This window comes from Panthera pardus, unplaced genomic scaffold (assembly GCF_024362965.1).
Source record: "Panthera pardus isolate Hobbes unplaced genomic scaffold, ASM2436296v1 HiC_scaffold_16, whole genome shotgun sequence".
Lineage (NCBI taxonomy): Eukaryota > Metazoa > Chordata > Mammalia > Carnivora > Felidae > Panthera > Panthera pardus.
Genome location: NW_026526721.1, coordinates 73865569 through 73888389, shown reverse-complemented (window position 1 = coordinate 73888389; position 22821 = coordinate 73865569). Strand labels below are relative to the sequence as shown.

Genomic DNA, 22821 nt, shown 5'->3' with positions numbered 1-22821 from the left:
TCCAGATTTATGTTTGCGCAGGTCGCTCCAATGACAAGGAAAATGAAGGTTTGGAGACCTGCATGCTGTAGGCTCTGACTTTTCTTAGTCAAAAGTCTCACATCAATGCAGACATGGCAGCATTTTGAAGACCTCCTCTGTTATCAGTCCAGTAAGTGACCATTTCTCTGCTCTGGGAATATAATCCCTTTCCATAGGTTTTACTGAAGAACAAAGTATTCAGGTAAGTCTCTGTGCACCACTCATTTTTCTGAGTTATCTAGAGAAGGCTCTGGCTTCTCTAATCCCCAAATAGAAGCTGACAACCCTTTCCAGGAATTTCTAAAACTGTGATCCGAAGTTTTCAGAAACACCAACGGTTCTACTTTGGTATTTATGATATGATTTCTTGGTGACCGTGACTCAAAGCCTCAGCTCCCCTCCTTTAAAACACACTACTATCTGCCTCAAAACTCTGCACGGAGCGCAAAGGGCACAAACTGCTCTGTGCCTCATAAATATAGCCAGCGACTACACGTGGGCATGAACATTTCTCTTTAATTGTCATTTTCTCCCGGAAAGCCCAGAGATAATAGGAAGAAAGTGGGAGAAGAGCCAGAGAATGGGGGCATCAGGAGAGGGTGTTGCTGCGGGAAGCTGACCCCCTCCTCAAGCGCCCAAGCAGCAATTATCACTGGTCAGCCAACCCGAAACGCGTCCTGCCTTTACGAATTTTCAATCAATACCCCAAATGCCAGAAGTTTCTTTTCAAATTAAAAAAAAAAAAAAAAAGTGAGGAAGGAAGAAAGGAAGAACTCCAAACAGTGGACAAAAACCAGGCGCCATGGCCCCCACTCCAGCTTGTGAAGCGGCGACAATGGTGAGAAACCAATGCCCAGAAGCACAAGGCGGCTTTCAGACACCTCTTGACCTTGTCACTTCCTGGGTAATTAAGAGGCACTACAGTTCCGTGTCACTGTCAGGGGCTGAATGTATATCGATAGATAGATATATATGTTCTTAAAAAGATTCTTTTTCTACAGCCTTGGTCAGGATCCCGCCAAAGAAAAGGGGGGAAAGAAAGGCATTTTGTCCAGAGTGCAGTGAAAGGAAGCATGAAAGCAGAAAACCTAAATTTTTCAGCACAGTCTGCTCCTGACATGGGAAAATGGCGCAGACAAGAATAGATGGCTTGTTCGCTGTTGTTTTTTCCCTTCCTTCCCTTGACAGAGTATCTCTGTGAATGTGCCGCAGGCGGCAGGGCCCTCGTCCGGCTCTGCGTTCTTCTTCGGATACCTTAAAAGCAATAATGTAAACCCTGAGTTTTCCAAGATAGGCTGCATCCCTGCTTTCCTTCTTTGGGCCTCAGTTGCCACAAATGAGGGAGACTGGATTAAACCCTCTTCGGGGCCTTTTCCGGGGCTGACATTTGCCGAGACTGTGAGAAATGGTTTCTGTCTTCTGACCCTGCCAAGGATACAGAGGAACACAGAATTCTGGGAGAGCAGGCATGGGCCTCTCCCCATATGCCTGTCAAACACCAGCTACCGAGGCCACTCAGAACCTTAGGGAATCTTGCGACAAGGACCCCTCGAGAAGGTTGGCCCAACTCACTGGAGAGCAAAGCTCTAAAGACACTTTGCCAGCTCTGAGTCTGATGGTTCTTCAGCACATCTGTGCTCTTTCCCAGTGGCTCTGGTCTGGGGGGCCCCACCGAGAGGGCTGGTGACAGTCTCCTCGGTCATTGGACACGGGTGGCATCCCCATCGTGGACTGTGAGCTCCCGGGCCCTCGGCCCTCACGGATTATCTCTGGATCCCTCTCAGCACTGAGCCCGGTGCTCAGCATGTGGGAGGTGCTCTGTGGATGTATTAAGCCAACATCTGGATTCAAAGACACAGGGAAAGCAGGAAGCATGTTGATGTTGGATGCAGAGCAGTGAATCACTTCTGCGTAAAACCGAGGTTTTTATTTCAACAAAACTGGTCACTTCGCCAAATTCTAGGCAGCTGGTTTTATGGCCAGAAGACAAGAATCTGTGTCTGTCATCTCTCTATGCCCACTACTAACAGTGACCAGGTATACAAGCCACTACACTATGAGGGATGTTGCAGGCGAATGATGTGGCCCACGGAGGCTTTTGTCTTTGGTGTCCCTTGGCATGGGGTTTGGCTATATCGTGACTGCCCTGGTGTCAGTGGGGTCCTGCAGTGAGTGACATTCTCTGCATGCTGTCCTGACGGCATTACAGAAGCATGGGCTCCCAGCCGGCCAAAAAATACCATGGAAGTTGCATTGGCTGCCCCACCGAAGATGTCCCCTTTCCTTCCTGGAATATCAAAAGTATGCATGTAGTAGTAAATGTAAAAGGAATTACATTTACCCAGAAGAAAAGTACAATACAATGTACTATGGTAATAATATGTTACAATATAACTCAGATGAAGCTTGTCTAGACGATCTCTCCAACTCATCAGGTAGGTGCTGTGTTTTAAAGCGTTCTGGCTGAAATGGAGAAAAGCGGGCCCCCAGACAACTGGTTGCCTTCGCAACCCCACCCGAGGGGAGGGCACCGGGTCAAGTGTGATCTGTCCCAAGCAAGGGCATCCTCTCCCCAGGTACCAAAAGATCATTATCACTTTCGCTACGTGGGATCTCGGCTATGTTTTCTTCTGGCCAGCCTAAAGCCCTTTGCATTTGTTCTGACAGAGGTTTGAGAGGCAAGATGAACAATATCACCAGCCCAGGGAGAGCGGGGCACAGAAAGGCCAAGCTGATGAAACACGTAACAGTGAAGGTCGGGCTGGGCCTGCAGGGTATTACCGTCAACACTAACAGCTCGAGTCCTCAAAAAATTATGTGAGGAGACACCAAAGAGGGGGGGTCATTTAAGAAGACTAGACGTAGCTAACTCTTTAAAAAATAAAACGCTAAGAACAAATGGCAAGAAAGCAACTTTCTGTACCAAAGCTATCCAACAGAACATTCGGGGCTGATGGGACCATTCTATTCTGCGCTGCCCAATGTGGTAGCAGCTCGCCACATGAGGTTAGCACCCACGTGAAATGCAGATGATGTGACTAAAAAACTGAAATTAAAATTGTATTGCCTCTGGGGCGCCTGGGTGGCTCAGTGGGTTAAGCGTCCGACTTCGGGTCAGATCATGATCTCACGGTCCGTGGGCTCGAGCCCCGCGTCAGGTTCTGTGCTGACAGCTGAAAGCCTACAGCCCGCTTCGGATTCTGTGTCTCCCTCTCTCTCTGCCCCTCCCCTGCTCACGCTCTGTCTCTTTCTCTCTCAAAAATAAATACACATGAAAAAAATTTAAATAGTGAAAATAAATTGTACTGCATTTAATTAACTGAAACAATGTAAATGTGTATGTGTCTGGCAGTTACCATTTGGACATTTGGACAGCACAACTCTACACTCACATGCATCATATGAAAACATGACAAAACTTCAAGTTCTTGGGGACTTGTAAAGCCTCGAAAGGCCTGAATAAGACAATAAACAAACCAACCAACAGGAGGAAGAGGCTTCTCAGCTCTCACTTGGTGTCCACATGGGACTCTATCTTCTAAGCCGAGGCGGGTGGGCCAGAGTTGGTGACAGGGACGGAGCTGCCCTGAGCCCGTAGGCGGTGGCACGCCCGCCCCCAGACGCCTCTGCCCCCTTCCCGCAGCCCCCAGCCATCCTGGCGATGATGACAAGACACAGGTCGTCTGGGGGCAGCAGCAAGTCCATCAGTCCGGAAGCTCCCAGAGGGCAGGGACTGGGTCTCAGCCACCACTGAATATCTCTCTCCAGCTTCCCAGGCCCGTAACACGGCTGGCACTCAGAAGAGAGTTGTTTTGAACAGAATTCTCAATATTTGTTACAGAGGTTGTCACGATTACAGGATGGGCTGTGGACTGAATGTTTGTGTCCCCGCATAAATCATACGTCGAAACTCTAATCCCCACTGTGATGGTACTCGAAGGTGGGGCTTTTGAGAGGTTAAGTAGGTTTAAATGAAGTCATGTGGGTAGAGCCCCCATGATAGGATTCGTACCTTATAAGGAGGACATCTCTCTCTGCCATGTGAGGACACAGCCTTTAAATCAAGAGGAGGGTTCCCGACGGACAGCGATCTGGATTTGCTGGCACCTTGATCTTGGTCTTCCCAGCCCTGAAGACTGTGAGAAATAGATGTTTATGGTTTAAGCCACCAGGTCAATGGCATTTTTTTATCGCAGCCCAAGGGGGGCTGAGACGGGGTTTGGGGGGAAAGCAGCTTTTGGCATCAGTTTTTTCATAGGCACTCATTAAAAATAAAAACAAAACCAACCAGACCAAAAGAAACATTACCAGGCCCCTCCCATGGGAACTATGAAGCCAAGAAAGAAGATTCCCTGCTCTAGAAAGGACCCTGCCAATAAGAGACATGACCAAGCACAGGAGTAATTATGACCCCAGGCATAAAGCAACTGGTTTCATCTGAGCCACACTGATGGAGACTTTGGGCCCCACCAAGGCAAGAGGGATACATTACTGCCAAAATGGGGGAGGGGAGCAGAAGGGGGCAGCTTCCTGGAGAAAGTGGTATCCGGGCCAGGTGTAGAGGGATATAGCGGATGTGCTTGTGCAGGAGACTGCGATGGGAGCATAGAACACAGGCTACAAGGCGAGGCGGAGGGGGGGGGACCCTAGAGACTAGTCTAGCCCTTTGTGCAGCAGTGCTATGCAGGGAGGCCCGAAACTCTGCTCTGGCAAGGTAAGGGGTCCCCTTGGAGCTCTGGCTAAAAACCGTAAGGAACTGGGGTATTTGGAATTTCTAGCTGCTAGGCTCACTACTGCTGAAATGGATCCCCCACCCCAAGCCCCACCTCTTTCGCAACGAGAGAGGGTGGACAGCTGAACAACCCGTGTGGCCTCCCAAGTGGCCGTGGGAAGGGGCTGGGTTGTCTGCTGCCCCCACTCTCTTCCTCCTGCTGTGAAATCCGCATCAGCTGGAGATGCCCAAGAGATCCGTTTCCATCTGTTCTGGGCATGGTTGGTAGGAAAGCTGCAGATCCAAGAGGCAGCTTGGCCTATCAGCATGACAGAGGCAGCCTCCGGTGGGGGTAGGGAAGGAGCCCACTGCAGAGACATGCTCAGCCAGCCCTGGGAACAGCTGCCCAGCCGTGGGGCCGGGAGGCTCCCAGCTTCCCAGCCGCCCACAAATCCCCCATTTTGTAGCCTGCTTGCTAAGGGTGTCAGTAAGTTCATCAGAAGCACACCCGCCCGGAATGATAGCAACCGTGGGCGCGTTCTAAGGGAAGCCCACGAGAGTTAGGGGACTCGGGTGACCACACCAGCAGGGCCTGTGGTATCCCCGAGAGCCTGGAAACGACCCCTGCAGATTTCATCCGTCTCTAACTGGACCAGGAAGTATCCTCAGCCAAGACCCCAGGCAGGCTCGTCTACAGCTGTGCTGCTCTCGGCATGTCCCAGGGTGCCCTACCACCCGCTACCCTGGCCCTCGCGAGCCCCTCGCGGCTCTGTGAGGCTGGGCGGGGGACATACTTCTGAGCAAATACTAGATGAACAGCTGTTCTGTTCAGCATATGGTCTCAGCAGTTTCCTCCAAAGGCAGGGCTGGAAACAAAAGTTCCCATCCAGGTATTCATTCTGGTGATGATCCCAGGGGGCAGGAGTGAGATCCAGTTGAGAGGGAAACAAGGAAGAAGGGAGACATACAAGGATGCATTCCTGAGGCGGCTTCCACCTGGCACCCTTCCTGGGGAACTCCTGAAAAGCCTTGTGGAAAGCATCTCAGAACTGCCCACCCAAGCACTGAAAGGGGAGAGCACTTATCGCTACGTTCCTGTGCCCCCGCGGTCACGGGCAGTCCCGTGCGGTTCCAGGATACACACTGGTAAATGTCAATGCTACAGAGCAGACAGTCCCGGGACAGGGAGTGAGAGGTTTGTGAGGCGGCCCAGAGGGAAGTGCAGTCAGAGCATCTCCACAACAGTGCTCAAAGCCTCTGGCACCTGCGGGCTGCACTAGAGCCGGAGCAAGAGGGGGTTTCCGGAAAGCCTGGGAGAGTTACGTCTGCCTCCACCATGTCTGTCCCTGAGTCCAAGGCACAGGCTAAACCCTCCTGAGGCCTGCTCCTGGCTAAGATGCTGTATTAGTTTCCAATTCTCTGATGGCACTGGCGCTCAGAAGTCTGACATGGGTCTCACTGGGTGCAAATCAGGGTTTTGACGAGGTTGTGTCCTTTCTGGAAGCTCTAGGAGACCATCTGTTTTCTTGCTTTTTCCAGCTTCTAGACCGGGGGGGTGGGGGGAGGTGGAGTCTGTTGGTCCCTTGGTCTTGGTCTGTGGTCCCTTCCTCCATCCTCAAAGCCAGCAGTGGCCAAGCAAGTTTTCCTCACATCACATCACATCACATCACATCACTCTGACACGGTCTCCCTTGCCTCCCTCTTCCCCATTGAAAGGACCCCTATGGGGCGCCTGGGTGGCTCAGTCGGTTGGGCGTCCGACTTCAGCTCGGGTCATGATCTCACGGTCCGTGAGTTCGAGCCCTGCGTCAGGATCTGTGCTGACAGCTCAGAGCCTGGAGCCTGCTTCGGATTCTGTGTCTCCCTCTCTCTCTGACCCTCCCCCGTTCATGCTCTGTCTCTCTGTGTCTCAAAAATAAATAAACATTAAAAAAAAAAAGGATCCCTGTGATTACACTGGGGGCCCCTTGGATAAGCCAAGACAATTTCCCCATCTCAAGGTCAGTTGATGAGCAACCTTAATTCCACCTGCAACCTTAATTCCCCTTCACGTGTAAAATAGCATATCCACAGGTTCCAGAGATGAGGTGGTGAATGCCTTTGAGGGACCATTTTCCCACCTACCCCAGATACTATTTCTTCTGTTCCTGAAAAGAAGAGTCCAGGGCACTTCTGCAGTTAATTGGGGTGGACCTGTCTGGTCCACAGAGCCAGAAAGGAAGAACCTGCCTGTCTCCGAGGCTGCTCCTATGACCCCCACATTTTGCCAGCCGCCTACTTTGCCAACGACAACTAAACCCAACAAAGTCAGGAGACAGATGACCCAGAGGCCCCCAGGTGACCCAGACATCATAGAAAGGGCCTGAACTTCACAGACAGATGGACTCAGCTCTGATCCCAACCTAGGAAAGACTGCTCAACCTTTCCAAGCTTCCAGATCCCAGAGCAGGGCCAAAGCCCCAGGGGACTGGCAGGATTGGAGATCACTTTTCCAATCTCTACAAAATAGCTGTTGAAGGATTACTATGTGACCAGCTCTCTCCAGGCCCTAGGGCTATACCAGGGACAAGACCAAGTCCTGACCCCCATCAAGCTTACGTTACACCCTAGACGTTGCCTGGAACATAGCAGTTGCTCGGTAAATTGAAGCCATCGTTAGGGCTTTCAAGGCAGTAATTCTCAAAGAAGTAACTCTACTCTTTAGTTATTTACTGATTTGTGACATACAAAATATAATCATAACCATTCCCTCATTTGATTCTCAAAACAACCCAGAGAGGGAGATAGCAGACCACTCCATGGTTCTTCCTGCGGCCTTGGTGAGACTTGTACCCAATCCAAGCACCCCCATCCATGCAGAGTGGGTTACCCCTGCCCTGTTTCCATAATTTCATTAGGCAAAAGGCCAGGAGAAGGAGAAACTGAAGCCTAAAAGACTTAGAATCGTTCTTCTCTAGAGCTCTGGACGCAACAAAATATCTTAAAGCCATTTTCTCACCTGCTGTAAATGGTTGAACAATATTTGGGGGGTGGGGTGGGGTGGGGAATGTTCGCACCTCTCTTCACGCATTCGGCCCAGGCTGCCTTGCGCTAACATGCATGTTTTCTTGTCTCTCTCTCCCACAGAGCTGTGAACTCATCACCTAGGGGTGCCAAGGTCTCAGTGAAGGGCTTTGCAATTATTTAGTAGCCCAGAGGAAGCATTTGCTCAATCTGCCCCCTCTCCCATCCCCCAGGTCTCAGCAGAAGCCTCAGGTGATGACTGCATGCATGACCGATTTCTATGTCTCTATGTTACACTCGGGTTGTCAGGCACGAGCTTCCGCTCCTGGAGGGAGCACGCAGGCTAGCCTCCCACGGGCAGAGCGAAGGCAAGGATGTTCCTGAGCCTGCATCTAGCTTCGCTCTGTATCCTCACCCCCAGTTCCTGAAAGGTAAGCTTCCCCCCAACAGAACGTGAGGGGGCCAGAAGGGATAGTCTGCAGCACAGGGCATAGGACGGTTGTCCCTTGTCTTTGGCTGATCTGGCGCGTGCCTCTGCCTCCGCTGCCTGCCCTTTCCCACACTCTGCTTGCTCCCTCCTTCAGTTGTCAGATCTCCCAGGCTCAGCAGGCAGTCTGCCATAATTCTCAAGAATAAAGAAAACATTTTAGGGTTTGACAAGCCCAACATTTGCATGTCTGTTTTCAGAGAAATACCCATCTGGGGGGATTAAGCCTTTTTTTTTTTTCCTCCCTCCCCATCCGACCCAAAGTATGAAAACATTCTTGACATAGTTGCCTGAAAAAGGATTTCTAAAGAAAAAAATACCTCCCATACCCTGTGATTTCAGTGACTTGGTGTGAAAAGCACCCGAAAGAAAGGGGATGAAGTGGAGAACAAAAAGGAAAAAAAAATCTCTTTAGTCAAATAGCTTGTTAATCTTAAAGTAGGCAATGCATTAGCTTTCCTCTCTAGTCTCAGGAAATACACATGTTGGTGTGTATTTCATCCCCAAGCAGCACCTCTTCACCGAGGACCAGGGCCTGTGCACCCATAGGCCCAGGGCACCAATACTATAGGGGAAAGGCAGAAACCCAAGGCCCAGAGTCCAGAGCCACTGAGCAGAAGGTGGGGGGGGGGGGCACAGAGAGCACTTTTTGGGGTATGCACCTCCCTCTTGGGGAGGTTCTCATCTTAAAGCAAATTTGTGGGTGGGATTCCTAGAAAAAGGCCAAGTAGGGCGACTCATCCTAAATCATTAAAGATTTTAGCTGAAGATGATTTGCACAAAATCCAACTGCACTCAATCAGGTCGGGAAGCCAGTGAACTTCTGATGTGATGAACTTGGCTGCCATTGCCCCGAGGAAGGCAGAGTTGTGCCCAAGAAAGTGATGGAGGACTGAGCAGCTGGCTGGTCCAGGTAATGTAGCAAAAGGCAACTTTAAGGTTTTGGAGGTGAAGGGAATGTGACATTGCCCAAGATAAGAACCACCCACCCATCCATTCATTCAACAACGGAACGTCTGCATTGGCCACAGCACTGGTTAAATGTTGATGCCTTTCAACCTCAAGAGGGCACATGGGCCCATGAAGCCCTGGAAAGGAAATATGTTGGGAAGAAAGGAAAATTTAGAGAACCACCCCCCCCGCCATCCCAATGAGTTGATTGCCTGTGGAAGGGCCAGAGCAAGTGTCCCAATACAAACCCCAGAGACAGGGCCCAGCACATGTTGCTGGAGACAGGTGGCCCAACACACACACAGGATGCTCAGAGATTTCCTGTGGCCTGAGTTCCAAATGGCACAGGCTGAGGTGGCACATCTCGTGTGCCAGTCAGGAGAGCAGTTTCTAAATGAAGCCGAAGAAGAGAGGCCAGCAGGAAAGGACCCCCCCCCCCCTTCTCCAAGGAGTCAGGGAGCTCCGAGGGAGTGCTCAACCTGGTGGAGGAGGAGAGGAGGGGGACCCATGCCAGGACACAATGTCCAGAGTGGAGGAGCTCTGGTCAAGATTTGGGGGACAGGGCCAGGTGAGACCAGGGCGTGAGGCCCCATGGGGACATAGGCTGGGCAGTAATGGTCCAGGCGTGCCCTCAGGGGCCACCACAAAGGGTGGTTGCCTAACCACCACTAGAAAACAGAGGGCTGGGCGCTCCGGCCTGCAAGGGGTCAGTGAAGAAAGAAAGGGGGTGGAGTGAAGTAGAGTGGGCTGTGAAGCCAGATGCCTTGCTTTAGAGAAGTATTCCCTCCAGTCCCCAGAAATCCTAGAAACTGCAGCAAGCTGCCTAAGATAAGTAGGGTGAGAAGCCAGGAGGCCGTCCGTCTGGGGTGGGTAGCAAAAAGAACACTCCCCACCACCACGTCATGCCTTCTCCCAGGAATAGATTAATTTCAAAACTTTTTCCTAGGTACACAGTATATCATACAAAATGACGTATCCAGCCATCCTGCCTCAGATTCCACTCTGGGATTTCTCCATGAGCATTTGGCTTTCCCACTGCAGGACGGAAGAGGAGGTTGGAGAAGTTTGCTTACAGGGACAACAACCCAGGGACACGTACTCTAGGAGACACTGGAGCCTGGCGTCTGGGTAGGACATCTGACCCTCTTCGCCCCTCCCCCCTTAAAAGAAAGCATGGAGACCCAAAGGCATTTGAGCAGAGGGCAGAGAGGCTAAAGCCCCCTCCACACCCAGCCCATCCGCCTCGCTGCCACCCCAGCCCCTACTCGGCCACCCAGTTCTTCTCAGTGCTGAACTGATTAGTCATTCATAACGCTCAAGTCATTAATTGAGGAAAGAAGCCACGCTACGGGCCTTGAATCACACTGGATCCAGGGGAGAGCAAGGCCAAACTTGCCTGACTGGGTTCGATATTGCATTACTGAGATCAGCGCAGCAAGGGAGAGGTTCACAGGTTACCAAGCCCCACAGAGCCCACCCACAGCCGCAGCCTTGGCTGACCCTCGATGGGGAGCCCTGCTGCTTCTGGGGTGTGGGGAGACTCAAGGGTTCAGAGACAGGTTGGAAGGACACCAGATCAGCCCAGTGTCCCCCTTGACAGATGGTGAAACTGAGGCCCAAGGAGGCAGGCACTTGCTGCAAGTCAAATAGCAAATTTAATATAGATGGGATAGAACTCTCATATCTCAGTCCTGTGGCCCCAGCAATTTCCACCGCACCAGACTACTCCTAGGCAATCGTAATATTAAGGCTTGGATGGTAAGGGGCGATGTGAATGGCAAAATAACAAAATAACAAAAACAACCCAGTGTCCATCAGTAGGCAAGTAGCTTTAAAAAATGAAATGGGGGGGGCGCCTGGGTGGCGCAGTCGGTTAAGCGTCCGACTTCAGCCAGGTCACGATCTCGCGGTCCGTGGGTTCGAGCCCCGCGTCAGGCTCTGTGCTGACGGCTCGGAGCCTGGAGCCTGTTTCCGATTCTGTGTCTCCCTCTCTCTCTGCCCCTCCCCCGTTCATGCTCTGTCTCTCTCTGTCCCAAAAATAAAAAAAAAAAACAAAAACAAAAAAAAAAACGTTGAAAAAAATGAAATGGGGGTGCCTGGGTGGCTCAGTCAGTTGAGCTTCCGACGTTGGCTCAGGTCATGATCTCATGGCTCGTGGGTTCGAGCCCTGCGTTGGGCTCTGTGTTGACAGCTCAGAGCCTGGAGCCTGCTTCGGATTCTGTCTCTGTCTCTCTCTGCCCCTCCCCTGCTCGTGCTCTCTCTCTCTCTCTCTCTCTCTCTCAAAAATAAATAAACATTAAAAATTTTTTTTAATGAGATGTAGGCTAAGTAAAATGAAATGTGAATCAGCCATGTAGAAAGATTGGCCTGACTCTCTATGTTCTGGTATGGATCAATCTCCCTGATAGAGTTTTATAAGCAAGAGAATACGACCTAGTACCTATAGTATGCTGCCATTTTGGAAGAAGGGAAGCACACACACATACACACACACACACACACACACACACACACACACACACATACCTGTGTGTGCTCTTGCCTTTGCATAAACTACCTCAAGGATGCATGGAAAACTGACAGCAGTGGTTGTGTCTGGGAGAAGCCCTCAGGGGCAGAGTATAGAGAACAAGAGGGGACGGGCTTACTTTTTACTCTTCTTTCTTACAACTCGGGTTATCTACTATTGGCCTGTGTGATTAAACTGAAATCTAAAACATGCACCTCGCCCGAGACTCAGAGTCAGCAATCCTGACTAGCTACAGTGGGTACTAGTCTCGGAACATATAAGCATATAAGCTGAAAAGGCAATGGACTGATGACCAGAAAGATGAGTGAAAGAAACAAAATGTTGTCTGAACCCCAAGGTTGTAATTAAATATATGGCGTCACATGTTGGACGAGACAAGGAACATATCACAGTACTTAAGAGCCAGAAGAAAGTATCAAGATTATGATGGGCAGCCTCTCATTGGGCAGAGTGGTGGGAGTCTGAGAACCTGGGTTCGAGTCGTTGGTCACCTAAAATCTCAGAAACCTCAGTTTCCTCATCTGCAAAATGGGAATGGTAATATCTCCTTCCTGGAATTTTCATGCGGATCAAGTGGGATCGTGGATGGGAAAGAACTTAACAATGTGTAATGTATAGAACGGGCTGGGGGACTATGGTGAGCCCTGTCCCCCTGTACCCCTCCTCTCCACCTGCAGGTCTGAATGCTTTCCCCAGCCTCAGGCACTTTCAACACCTCAGTGCCCAGTGCCTCAGTTTCTACGTGCTCAGGAAAAGCTCTAAGGGAGTCTCCTTGGGGTGTCTTCTACCCTCTCCCCTCAGGCAACAAAGGCCGCAGACACAATTTGCCTGAGGTCACAAAGGGACAGCCCCAGGAAGAGAATGGCTTCATTCCTTCACATCTTAAAAGATTTCATTCTTTGTAAGTGGTCTGCTTACACATAGAGAACTTGAGAGGAGTCACACATCTTGAGCTGAATCAGCTACCTCCTCATTATTTACCCACCAGCCTCCCCCCGGGATTGAGTGACATTTCAGGGACAGCAAAGCTCTCAGGAAAAGTGCCCTTGCATGTGGCCACAGGAAGCAAATCCCCCTCCAGCTCCCCCCACTCCAGGATGAGGGAACAGGGGTTGTCTGAACCGGATCTGGTGGGCACACGGTGAGAAGCGAACCCCTGGGTTAGGACCAAGGCTGTGGAGAAGCCAGAAGGAAAGAAGCACGCATCACAAAACCTCCCCCACAGCTACCTGGAAAAGGGGCTCCAGGCACCTCTGGTATCCTCTTCCCACCTGCTAAGGAGCTGCCGTCCACACCATCGGTCGAGCCTCGGGGAAGCCCAAACATGGTTCCTGTCTTGTGGATGGGGAAACTGAGGCTCAGAGAGAAGAAGAGAACCTCTGTCTAGGTTTACAGCCAAAGTCTCCCCCCTCCGTTCCAGCTGTTTCCATCTATCCCTGTGGAGAATGGTGCTTGGAAAGAGTGGAACACCCATCACTTGGGATGCAAATAGTTGTTGTCTGAAAGGAAGAAGAAAGCAGGGCAGTGCTGTGGAGACATGAGGACCTGCACGGAAACACACTTGCTCGTTCAGGGCCACCGATCAGGTGCTATTTCTGGCTACTAATTATGCACAGGGGCCAGCAGAGGCCCGATTTCTGTGGCTGGCTGCATGCTGCACCCTGGCGCTTACACCCACTCCTAATTTTCACGGCTTCGCCCCGCCCGCCCCCACCTACTGTATTTCCCCCTCCTTTGTCACCACCGCAGACTCCTTCCCCAGGCACGGGCCGGGCTCACCGCTCCTACCACCTGGGCATGTCTGTGCGAGGAAGGAGCTTTCTAGAGTCCTCCCATCTTGCGTGAATGTGCTCGCTCGTTCATTAATTCATCAAATATGCACCAAACACTGATAGGCCAGACACCCCACCAGAATCCTTGCATGACTTGACGTAATCACGCAGACTTTGGGATGTCTTTCATAGACAGCCAGAGAGAAAACGCTGTTGCAAAAAACAAACAAACAAACAAACAAAAAAAAACTACAATGCAATGATAACAGGATAACAGGAAAAAGCTTGAGTTTTTATTAATGCATTATTATTTATTAATTATGTTCCTCTGTCTTAAATCTTCCCTCGGTCACCAGAGTGGGATCAATAAATGGCAACATTTTCCCATCTGATGATTTTAAATGAGATTACAAAGACATGGAGTTTTAATTTCACATGCATTAGTTTCTGGGTCTTGGGTCTCTCTTTTTTTTTCCCCCCCTCAAAGCAGATAAATGAGGTTCTAAACTTAGGATAATAAGGCTTAACAGCGAGGCGCTTTTTAAAAAGTGAATCATTTCTCAGTTCTCCTTTGCTAATCTCTCTTGGTAACATTAATTATGAGTTTGTGCAGCGTGCCCCAAGGCGAGCTCGGCTTTCCCAGGACAATTAAAGTTACTTAATTATTAAAAACTGTGTGTGCTGCTTCCCAGAGAGAAAGAGGCAGCCGGGCCCGGCTCCCAGAGCCCCCCACAGGAGTGACCGGACACTCTGTGGGAACTCGGCTCCTTTCCCTCTCCATTGTAATTCTTTCAATATAATCTATGAAAACCCCCTCGCTGACCCCTGATAGCAGTAGGACATGTCGCCCCACACCCTGAAAATGGCTAGAAGGGGAGAAGGAGGGGTGCCGTGGCCCAGCTGCATTCGCAGCAGACATTCCCAAGAGTGCTACTAATTTGTAACAGCCTTTTTGTTCTGGATGGGGCTTTGGTTGTGGTACTGGGTCTGCCACCAACACCCCAGGGAGACTTGGGGCAAGGTCACTCCTGCAATTCTGAGCCTTGGATTCATAGTCCCAGGCACCCTTCGATCTCTAGGGGGCCTCCAGGTCCTGATTCTTTGATGAGGCTAACACTTAACCTGGAAAGGGAAACTCCCAGTTTTCACTCCACTTCCTATTCTCGTTCATTCATTCATTCATTCAGTCAGCAAGCATCTGCCCTGTGCTGGGCGCTGTTTTAGCTCAGGGATAGAGAAGAGAGGCAACATTCTCAAATCCTGCCCACCATCTTGCTCACAGAAGGAAATGGAGACTGAGAAGGGAGGAGGCTGGTTCTGGGGCTCCCCAGAAATTCACACCGAGGCAGGCAAGAACCCAGTCCTCCTGACCCCTGCCCCGGGGAGCTTTCAACACCCTGCTGCCAGCCATCTGCTTCCACTCCTTAGCTCCCTCCCCTTCTGATCTATTTAGCTCCTTCCCACCCCCAGCCCCCTCCTGGGGCTCCAAGTCTCCAAGGAAGCATAGCCCCTTAGAAACATCCTGGCCACCTATAAATGTGAGCCATCTATATAATTTTACATACACTAGTAGCCACATTGTTAAAAAAAAAAAACACTTAACCAAGATAATTTTTAAAAATCATATTTTAAACTTGTGATAAATATAGACATGTATTTACTGATAAGATATTTGACACTTTAAAAAAATTAAATCTTCAAAATTCACTGAGGATTTGACAGTTACAGTACATCCCAGTCTGGCTAGCCATGTTTCAAATGCCCAAGAGCCACCTGTGGCCAGTGGTTACTAGCCTGAGCAAGCAGCACAGGAGTAAGGTTCCTCTCACCTGTAACTTTCCATCAGTCCTCAATACTCAGTACAATCCAGGAAGAAAAGTGTGCGATTCATGCACACGGCCTGACAGGGGAAGTCTGGAGCACCGTGTCCCCAGGACACCGACCCCGTGGACTACTACATAACCGAGAAAGTAAAATACACATCATTAAGTGCAAAGAGCAAGATAGAAACAGTGTATGTGGAATTCTGCCCCTGCAGGGCACCTGCATATCTCCTTGTATGTGCATCAACTATCTCTAGAAGGATTCCTAAGAACCAAAACCTTCCTAAAGGAGAACTGGATGGATGGAGGACGGGGCGCAAGGGGGACGTTCGCCGCCCGTGTGCCCACACTTTTGGACTTTGAAATATGTGGATGCGTGACCCATCAAAACCTAAACTCAGAACTCTTCAGTTAGCGGGCACACTGTGGGCACAGGAGGCCTGCCAGCACGCCGCTTGCTCCCAGTCCCCAGGGCAGTGCACCAGCAGGGGAGCAAATACAGGTCTCTGTTGTCCCTGCTGCTCCACAATAGGAAGAGGGAGGCTTGGCAGAGGCCCAGGGCAGGAAGACATGATATCAAGTGACTTTAAAGGGCTCTTTTGTTTCCGGAAAGGCAGCGGTTTCCCCTCTGCATCCCTGCCCCCCTCTCGGAGCCTGCTGTCTCTGGGATCCCTCCACCACCTGCTACCAGAGCATCATTTCTCCCCCCCGGAAGAGCCTCTGGGCTTGAGGTGGGGAGGGGAGGGAGGCACTGGCTGGGAAGGAGCGTCATCCTGTCTTCCCAAAGGATGTCATTCATTCCCAGATGTCATTTCCAGAGGCATGATGCCACCCTGCCAGCTGCCCTGTAAATCCTGGCATATGACACAGAGCAATGGAACAAGAGAGCGGAGCCTGAGCATGGTCGCACCTGTGCGTGTGTCCACCTGTGCACATCCGGGGCCGCGCTCTGACACTCACTCACACACTCATTCGGCCTTTTAACAAATACTAGCTGGGCATCTACTATATCCCAGTCTCTGTGCTAGAGCCTTGGGATCTGGCAGGGACGAGGCAGATGAGGTCCTGTCCTCAAGGAGCTTACCGTCCAGCAGCAGAAACAGGCATCAAATTGAAAATAATTCACTCGTAACTCTTGTGATAAGTACATGAAATCGGGGTTCATGGTCTAGTCTGGGAGGGCAGGGAAGGCTCACTCGAGAACTGGCACTTAAGTGCAGTCTAAAAAATAAATAAATCCAGAGGTGATGTCACAGGTGAGCCTTATGTGGATAGGGGCCCCACTATCAACTTGCTATGTCCTTGAATAAACCACATCCCCTTTTCATTTTTTTATTTATTTTTGGGACAGAGAGAGACAGAGCATGAACGGGGGAGGGGCAGAGAGAGAGGGAGACACAGAATCGGAAACAGGCTCCAGGCTCCAAGCCATCAGCCCAGAGCCTGACGCGGGGCTCGAACTCACGGACCGCGAGATCGTGACCTGGCTGAAGTCGGACGCTTAACCGACTGCGCCACCCAGGCGCCCCCCACATCCCCTTTTCAAAAATCTTTTTATTTGAAAATAAATTTAAAACTTCAAAATATTGTCAAAATATTCAAAACCACCTGTATGTTTTTAGCCAGGTGATTCACTATTAACATTTTACCCCATTTGCTTTATCAGTTGTTTCTTCTCTCCCTCTCTCTTTCCATCTCTCTCTCTCCCCCTCTGGGCCTCCTTCTCTCCCTCTCTTTCTTTCTCAACAACGTGACGGTACCTAACACACACTTTTGGTCCTTTAGGACCAAACACTTCAGGAGCCCACTCCCTTTCTGAGCTCAGCATGGGAAGATGGTCCCCTGTCCCATCTCCTCCCAGGGCGTCACAGGGAACGAACCCGTGAAAGCCTGCACGAGCAAATCTCGGGCACATGGAATAAAAATCATTACTATCCATTTGCTGAGCACCTCTTGGGACTTAGAAATGAGATTTAAAATGACTTCCCAGAGAGATGCCCCACGTCTCAATTCCTCCAGAAGACAGCCTGCTCTTTAGCCAGCCCTGGAGGTTGGGATGGGGACACGCGAGGGGAGGCGGGCAGCAGCGTCTGTCCACAGACCCTCTTCTCGGTCGGGTAGGCCTGAGCCCTGGGGAGGACATTTCTGGCTGACCAGCTCTCCCCACAGCTGAGGGGAAGCATCTCAAGGCAACAGACAACGCTCGCCCACCCCCGGGGGGAAAGCCTCCTTCTCCATGATGAAATGGAACAGAGCCAGCCCAGAAACCCTCTCCTGGCCGGTCAGCCCGGCATTCAGGAGCACAATAGCGTTGGTCCTCTCAGCAGGTTTTGAGAGCCATTCCCTTAATGAGAACGATAAATTCACAAGAAAAGGCTGGTTGCCAAGCGCAAGGAAGGAAAGTGCTGCCTGGGCCTCACCGGCCCCAGGGGACCACCCCTCCGAGCGTGGGACCTGCAGAATCAACAACCGGACAGGGACGAGACCCTGACTACTGAGTCATACGTCTGGGCTCAGAGCCTGGCACCGTGTACTTTTCAAAGCTTCCCAGGTAACCATCTGTCAATTTAGCAACCGCTGGCCTAGCTACCCTCAGATCCTTCCAAGGCCGAGCCCCACCCCCCCCCGCCCCCCTGATGGTGCGGCTGGGCCAGGACCCAGAGCCGGCTGAAGGGCGCACGTGGTCGGCAGAGAAACTTCAGGCCCTGTGCTGGCGGCCCCTGCATCTGGGAAGGAAGAGGGTGCAAGGACGTCGTGCAGCGTCTCTCATCCTTGGTTTACCCAATCGTCTCTGATACAGGCCGCGTTCTACAAGCTCTCCCCGAGTGGGCGGCGAGAGGCAGAAGAAAATCAGTGAAGCAGCCAAGTTCTGCTCTGGCTGCCCTGATGAAAGCTGGCTGCCGGCGTGGGCCGCTCGCTGGAGCACAGCTGTGGGCAAGGCCAGGTGCGGTGGGGCAGCCTCTGGGTGAGCCAGCTGCCCGGCTCCTGACTCATTCAGCCCTCTCAGCAGCAGGCCCGGGCCTCCCCCTCTGGCTGCCCTGCAAGCTTCTCCCCTCCGCGTCTGCCCCTCCCCCAAACACCCTCTTCCCGGCCCCCCCCCCGCCCCCTCCCCTGCTCTGTATGGCCAGCTTATTTTCTTTTACTCTAGTTACCCACACCCCTCAACGGGGTCACCCTGCCCCACCCTGGGGGCTTCTTGAATTTCTAGGCAAACACTGGGACCCTGGGGCCCTGCAACCTTATCCCTCCCATCATTAAACACTGAGACTCCCCGGGGGCGAAAAACTGTGTCAGAGTGGGCCCCCACCTCCCCGTCCCCAGCACTCAGCACTGCCCTAGGCAGAGAGCAGGCACTCAGGACACGAGGGAGGGAGGAAGGAAGGAAGGAAGGCTGCAATAAATCTGCAATAAAATCCGGTTCTTAATTGACCCACCGCATCAGACCTCTCCCCAGGGCCTGTTCCAGGAAGGTTCTTTAGTGGAACCCAGTTTGGAGTGACTTCCTCTCCCGTTCCCAGTATTCCGGGACTTCTCTTGTGCGGGGACAGTGAGAACGAGGATGAGGCTGGGGACTAAATGGATTTTGCGAAGATTCACCAGATGTGGGAAGCCAGCCACACAGCCCGCAGAAGGGACAACTGACGGGAAGAATAGACATCTCTGAATGTCCAAATCTGGCCTATTCCTCAAGACCTGGAGGCAAAAGCCACCTCCTCAATGAAGGTTTCCTGGATTTCTCCGACCGGAAGTGATCCCTCCCTCCTCTAAAACTGCACGGCACATTACCCATCCTTCTTTCACGGACCCTCTGCAGTTTTCCATCTTGTGAGACAAGCATTATTACACACGTGACAACCATTGTATCACACGTGGTGATATAAAGGAACCAGTCAAGGCTTTGCAGTCAGGCTGCCCCAAGTTCAAATGCCACCTCTCCCTCTTACTAGCCATGCAAATGTGAAGGAGGAGCTTAACCCTTCTTATCCTCGGTTTCTTCGTCTATGAAATCAGAATAATAACTATGTGCCCTTTAGGACTTTCTTTTTCCTGCCTGCGTGGGGAGGCAATGTCACGTATCAGCACCACATGACTTCCCACAGTCTGCCTCCTCTAACAGGGCGATGATGGGAGTTGGGGTCCTCAGGTCAGGTGTTTGCCACAGGAGATCGCATCTGGAGACTTCCCGTAAAGGGACCCTTGAGCATTCCTCAAGCTTCCTCACCACCCGCAAGGCACACCCCATCTGGGAGAAAAGCCTGAGGAAAGGGAGCACGTGGAATTCGTCTGTTTTCCAGTCCTGGAAACTCAGGGGCCGTTGCAGGGGGCTGCTTCGCACAGCCAGGAATGACCTAGTTGAGGATACACAGACCTCAACCCAGAATGTGGCTGAGACCTGACGTGGGCCGCCCCTGTCAGGTGCATGGGGCTGCGTCGCTTACCAAGTACTTTCACATCCAGTACCTGCTGTGGTCCAGATAGCAACACGATGAAGTTGCCTACGCTGGAATCGTTATTGTCCTCATTTTACAAAAAAAGAAACTGAGGCTCAGAGCAGACAGAGAAACGTTTCATCTCTACAGCATTCAGAGGAGGAAGATTCAGATGTTGATGTCAGGAACTTGCTCAGGTTTTTTTTTTTTTGTTTTGTTTTGTTTTCCCTTTGCCTTCTGAAGGGGGGCCTGAGAGCTCCTTTGATGGCTTCACGTCACTTTAAGGACATCCTTTTTCCTCCTGCTGATTTGCACTCGTGATGAAACAGGCATATGTCGTGTTCACTCAAAAACTCCTCCAAGACTGCTCCTCCCCAGCTATAACAAAATAAAAAATAAAAGAAATAGAGAGGGAAGGAGGAAATGCCACCCCGGAAGCCAACACAGCACCCAGAAGAGGGAGGAGGCTTCTTCAGCGGCACCCAGCTGCCGGCCCCACTGACAGGGGCAGCGGGTGCACCAGGGGCCGTAAAAGTCGTGCCATGGGTGTTTGATCAGAGTTACTTTTGAGTGGGTTCAAGACGAGAGCAGGGAACTGGCAGGGGTCAAACCCAGAAAGGCAGGGCAACCGGAGCTGGGAGAGCAAGTGCCAGGTCAGGCGGAGTGAGAGTGGGTGTCGAGAATGAGTCCAGGAAACTTGAGGGCGGCGGGGCTCCCTCTTCTGTGGTGTCTGTGTGGGTCTGAGGGCAGGTGTGGTGGCCACAGGGGCCCTGCAGGGTGGGGTGTTCCTGGCTGCAGTTTCCTTTTCTGGCTGCTGCAGGGCTGACGCTGGGTTCCTTTGCTTGCCCCGGCTGACACTGAAATGGCTTTCGTGAACCGAAAGCCCTCCGAGTCTCCATCTCTAGACCAGTGGGGCCAGGGTCACACCCAGTGGCGAGCAAACCAGCAAGCACAGCAGCTGTCTCTGCACTGTGTCCTTTGCTCCCCCTCCCCCCAGTCCAGCAAGAAGGGCAGGTCACTCCTGTGGTACTGATGGGGAAACTGAGGCGGGAAGCGGTAAATTACTTTCCCGAGTATCACAATTCCTACGTGGAGGAGTCCAGATTTGAATCCAGTCCTACCTGGCTGCAAATCTCAGGCAAATTCTCCGCATGGTGCTGCTTCCCAAGCTTATGGCGAGGCTTCACCCATAGCAACAGCCCCCTAGAGTTGTTCTTTTACAAAGTTGGCAACGGAGAACTAAAAGGGACCAGTGGTATGGGACACTTCTATCATCTCTTTCCTTTGCCCAAAGAGAATAAACACTAATACCGAGGGCAGTGGGGCAGAAAACCATTTGCCCAAATGTCCTTGCCAGAGACAAACAGATAAACCTTTTTGCAAGCTTGGTTATATATTAACTCAGCACCCAAGGGTGCTGTCCCATACAAGCAAGACCGAGTCCCTGCCTTTACCTCTGAGCTGAGCAAAAGGAGCCCCAGCATCCAGCCACTCTCCCGCCATACTGAGGAGCCCCCAGAGCCCCCAGCGCTAGGGTCCGTCCCCCTCCATCATGGAGTCGCATTCGGGCGACGCAGACGCACACAGCCAGTCCGGACAAGCAAAGAGAGTCAAGCCTCATGTCAAAGCTGAGAGTCTCCTGACCCAGGAGAGCTCAGTCCACACCCTGTACCTGCTCTGCTCTGTGCCTACTTCTGCACGCACCCATACGGCGTCACCCACTCACTTCTGGTCTCACCCACCGTGAGCAGGCAGAGCCCAGCGGCATCGTTGGCTGCTTCGGGTGAGAGCCGCCTCTTCCATATGTACCAGAGTTTCTGCTATCTCTACTCTGTCGTCCACTGGCGGCTGAGAGCCACATATGTCGTCCTGAGCCCGTGACCGCTGTTGCTGTGGACGCAGTGGGGTGGCAGCAGGGGAGCAGGGCGGTGATACGTGTCACTGGTGCTGCAGGAGGGCTTTGGCCATTTCCTAAACTGCTGACATCTCAATTCTCAGCATAGGTGCCAGCTTGCCCTCCCAACTGGGTCATAAAAAGAAAAGGCATATATCTGGAAGCCTACTTCCGTTCTTTAACTAATCCCCCACTACTCCACATGATGTTAAAATCTTAAGATGTAGGGGCCCCTGGGCGGCTCAGTAGGTTAAGCGACCGACTTCAACTCAGGTCATGATCTCATGGTTCGTGAGTTCAAGCCCCGCATTGGGCTCTGCTCTGACAGTGCAGAGCCTGCTTGGGACGCTCAATCTCTCTCTGTCTCTCTCTCCATCTCGAAATAAATAAAACTTACAAAACAAAAAGATTTTAAAATCTTCAGAAGTAGAACATGGGTGTTGGCAGTAAGCCATCACCTCTTAGAGCAGGTGAGGAATAAAAAGAAAAACAAATAAACAGACCAAAAAAAAAAAAAAAAAAAAACCTAAAACGATGTCTTCCTCTTAGGCAGTTAACAGTGTAGGCCGGACAATAACTTTCAGGCTAACCCCAACACAGGACTGGAACCTAAAATAAACCAGACAATGGGCCCCAAAGAAACCAAACAGGCAGCAAGACTCCCCCCATCCCCACCCCGTCTATACTTACCAGTCAAGTCACGGGACCCTCTGCAAATACACTCTCACTCTGGTCACTCTCACTAGACCTCAAGACTAAAGGCCACCCCCAATCCCCCCCCCTTTCATATCTCAAAGCCTCCATCTAGAAGGACCCTCTCCTCCTTCACCTGGCTCATGCCTAGCTAAGCTTCATGCTACCCCTTCTGCGAAGCCTCTCCTAACCCACCCAACAATCAGAATAGACTGTTGCCCACTCTTACCCTCTCCTGTATTGAGCACAGCTATTTGATAGCAACTCGTTTGTTGTAGTTATTGCTTGTAAAATTCAGCCTTGTAGGGGGTGCCTGGGTGGCTCAGTCAGTGAAGCGTCTAACTCTTGATTTCGGCTCAGGTCACCATCTCACGGGTTTGTGAGTTTGAGCCCCGCGCTGGGCTCTGTGCTGACAGCACAGAACCTGCTTGGGATCCTCTCTCCTTCTCCCTCTGCCCCTCTCCCACTTGTGCCCACGCGCTCTCTCAAAGTAAGTAAGTAAAATT

At 51.5% G+C, this 22821-nt stretch overlaps 1 long non-coding RNA gene across 4 annotated transcripts; it reads right to left on the bottom strand.

Annotated features, from left to right (window-relative positions):
- Window positions 1–517: 517 nt before the first annotated feature.
- Window positions 518–20644, bottom strand: LOC109266586 (uncharacterized). 4 transcript variants are annotated; one of them, XR_002079775.2, is made up of 5 exons: window positions 18733–20644; window positions 16425–16519; window positions 15305–15429; window positions 12933–13685; window positions 518–2308 (listed from the first exon to the last, which is right to left on the bottom strand). It is a non-coding gene; the product is annotated as an uncharacterized LOC109266586 (long non-coding RNA). The 4 variants fall into 4 exon arrangements; XR_002079774.2 differs by lacking the exon at window positions 518–2308 and adding an exon at window positions 2469–4157; XR_008422479.1 differs by lacking the exon at window positions 518–2308 and adding an exon at window positions 2469–4157 and having other exon boundaries at window positions 19760–20644.
- Window positions 20645–22821: the final 2177 nt, after the last annotated feature.